Consider the following 2,997-nt stretch of genomic DNA (forward strand, 5'->3'; position numbering starts at 1 on the left):
CCCCTCCGCCTCCGCTGCCGCTTCTGCCCGCACCTCCTTCACTGCCTCCCCCCGCCTCCCGCGAACGAGTCGCCGGATCCGTAGGGTGCCGGGAGCCCGAACGGCGAGCGGCTCCGGCTGCTGCCGGGACCGCGGGGATTCGAGCCGGTCCGGCCGCGGCCGGGACCCCGTGGCGGAAGCCGGCATCCCGGGACGGCCCCGGGACGGCCCCGATCGCCTCCTGGGTGACGTTCACCGAAGCGGCTGCCGGCTGTCTTCGAGCCCCCCCCCCCCTCCGCCTCCGCTGCCGCTTCTCCCCGCACCCCCTCCACTGCCTCCCCCCGCCGCCGGCGAACGAGTCGGCGGATCCACACCGTCCCGAGAGCCCGAGGCGGCGGCACCCAGTGCGGGTCCGGCCGAGGCCGGGACCCCGTGCCTGTCGCAGGCTTCCCGGGACGGCCCCGGAACGGCCGCGGTCGCCGGCCGGGTGACGTTCTCCGAAGCGGCTGCCGGCTGTCTTCGAGCCCCCCCCCCCCCCTCCGCCTCCGCTGCCGCTTCTGCCCGCACCTCCTTCACTGCCTCCCCCCGCCGCCGGCGAACGAGTCGCCGGATCCGTAGGGTGCCGGGAGCCCGAACGGCGAGCGGCTCCGGCTGCTGCCGGGACCGCGGGGATTCGAGCCGCTCCGGCCGCGGCCGGGACCCCGTGCCGGAAGCCGGCATCCCGGGACGGCCCCGGGACGGCCCCGATCGCCTCCTGGGTGACGTTCACCGAAGCGGCTGCCGGCTGTCTTCGAGCCCCCCCCCCCCCTCCGCCTCCGCTGCCGCTTCTCCCCGCACCCCCTCCACTGCCTCCCCCCGCCGCCGGCGAACGAGTCGGCGGATCCATACCGTCCCGAGAGCCCGAGGCGGCGGCACCCAGTGCGGGTCCGGCCGAGGCCGGGACCCCGTGCCTGTCGCAGGCTTCCCGGGACGGCCCCGGAACGGCCGCGGTCGCCGGCCGGGTGACGTTCTCCGAAGCGGCTGCCGGCTGTCTTCGAGCCCCCCCCCCCCCCTCCGCCTCCGCTGCCGCTTCTGCCCGCACCTCCTTCACTGCCTCCCCCCGCCGCCGGCGAACGAGTCGCCGGATCCGTAGGGTGCCGGGAGCCCGAACGGCGAGCGGCTCCGGCTGCTGCCGGGACCGCGGGGATTCGAGCCGCTCCGGCCGCGGCCAGGACCCCGTGCCGGATGCCGGCATCCCGGGACGGCCCCGGGACGGCCCCGGTCGCCGGCCGGGTGACGTTCAGCGAAGCGGCTGCCGCCAGTCTTTGGGCCTCCCCCGTGCCGGGGCCGCGGGGCTTCGAGCCGGTCCGGCCGCGGCTGGGACCCCGTGCCTGTCGCAGGCTTCCCGGGACGGCCCCGGAACGGCCGCGGTCGCCGGCCGGGTGACGTTCACCGAGGCGACTGCCGGCTGTCTTCGAGCCCCCCCCCCCCCTGCCGGAGCCGCGGGGATACGAGCCGGTCCGGCCGCGGCCGGGACCCCGTGCCGGAAGCCGGCATCCCGGGACGGCCCCGGGACGGCCCCGATCGCCTCCTGGGTGACGTTCACCGAAGCGGCTGCCGGCTGTCTTCGAGCCCCCCCCCCCTCCGCCTCCGCTGCCGCTTCTCCCCGCACCCCCTCCACTGCCTCCCCCCGCCGCCCGCGAACGAGTCGCCGGATCTGTAGGGGGCCGGGAGCCCGAGGCGGCGAGCGGCTCCGGCTGCTGCCGGGACCGCGAGGCTTCGAGCCGGTCCGGCCGCGGCCGGGATCTCGTGCCGAACGTCGTCTTCCCGGGACGGTCCCGGGAGGGCCCCAGTCTCCTCCCGGGTGACGTTCACCGAAGCGGCTGCCGGCTGTCTTCGAGCCCCCACCCCTGCCGTGGCCGCGGGGATTCGCCCCGGTCCGGCAGCTGACGGTTCCCTGTGTCGGACGCCGGCTTCCCGGGACTGCCCCGGGACAGCCCCGGTCGCCTCCCGGGTGACGTTCACCGAAGCTGCTGCCGCCTGTCTTTGTCCCCCCCCCCCCGTGCTCTCCCTCAGGCGGGAGGTAGACGTGCTCTCCCTCGGCGAGTAGACGTGCTCTCCCTCGGCGAGTAGACGTGCTCTCCCTCGGCGAGTAGACGTGCTCTCCCTCGGCGAGTAGACGTGCTCTCCCTCGGCGAGTAGACGTGCTCTCCCTGGGCGAGTAGACGTGCTCTCCCTGGGCGAGTAGACGTGCTCTCCCTGGGCGAGTAGACGTGCTCTCCCTGGGCGAGTAGACGTGCTCTCCCTGGGCGAGTAGACGTGCTCTCCCTGGGCGAGTAGACGTGCTCTCCCTCGGCGAGTAGACGTGCTCTCCCTGGGCGAGTAGACGTGCTCTCCCTCGGCGAGTAGACGTGCTCTCCCTGGGCGAGTAGACGTGCTCTCCCTGGGCGAGTAGACGTGCTCTCCCTGGGCGAGTAGACGTGCTCTCCCTGGGCGAGTAGACGTGCTCTCCCTGGGCGAGTAGACGTGCTCTCCCTCGGCGAGTAGACGTGCTCTCCCTCGGCGAGTAGACGTGCTCTCCCTGGGCGAGTAGACGTGCTCTCCCTCGGCGAGTAGACGTGCTCTCCGCGGAGATCGCGCTTGTCGCCAAGGGGTCGCTGTTGCGCTCTGCCTCCGCCTACGTCATCGTACAAGCCGGCGTGATTTCTGCGACCTGCCGCTGGGCGGAGGTCGGCTGGTTGTGCGCTCGCGGAGCTGACGGCCCTCCAGTTCCGTATATGAGGGAACAAGCGACGCCGAGCACTCCCAGGGCAGCGCTGCCGAGCGGCTGCTCCAAGCCACCCGCCAGGCGGCTGGGCAGGGGTCCGTCTGGCTTCTCGGTGGCTTTCGCCCGGGTCAGAGAGGGGACCCGCGGGGCCGAACAAAGGCGCGGCGGTTTGGAGCGGCCGCTGGCGCACCCTCAGCGGTGTTGGATGGGTTTCGCTCGTCCGTGAGCCGGAGCCCAGCCCGGGCTCGGCAACGAAAGCGGGGAAAAGAAAA

The sequence above is a fragment of the Melanerpes formicivorus genome, unplaced genomic scaffold (assembly GCF_026170545.1).
Source record: "Melanerpes formicivorus ecotype bairdi unplaced genomic scaffold, bMelFor1.0.p_v2 SCAF_242, whole genome shotgun sequence".
Classification (NCBI taxonomy): Eukaryota; Metazoa; Chordata; class Aves; order Piciformes; family Picidae; genus Melanerpes; species Melanerpes formicivorus.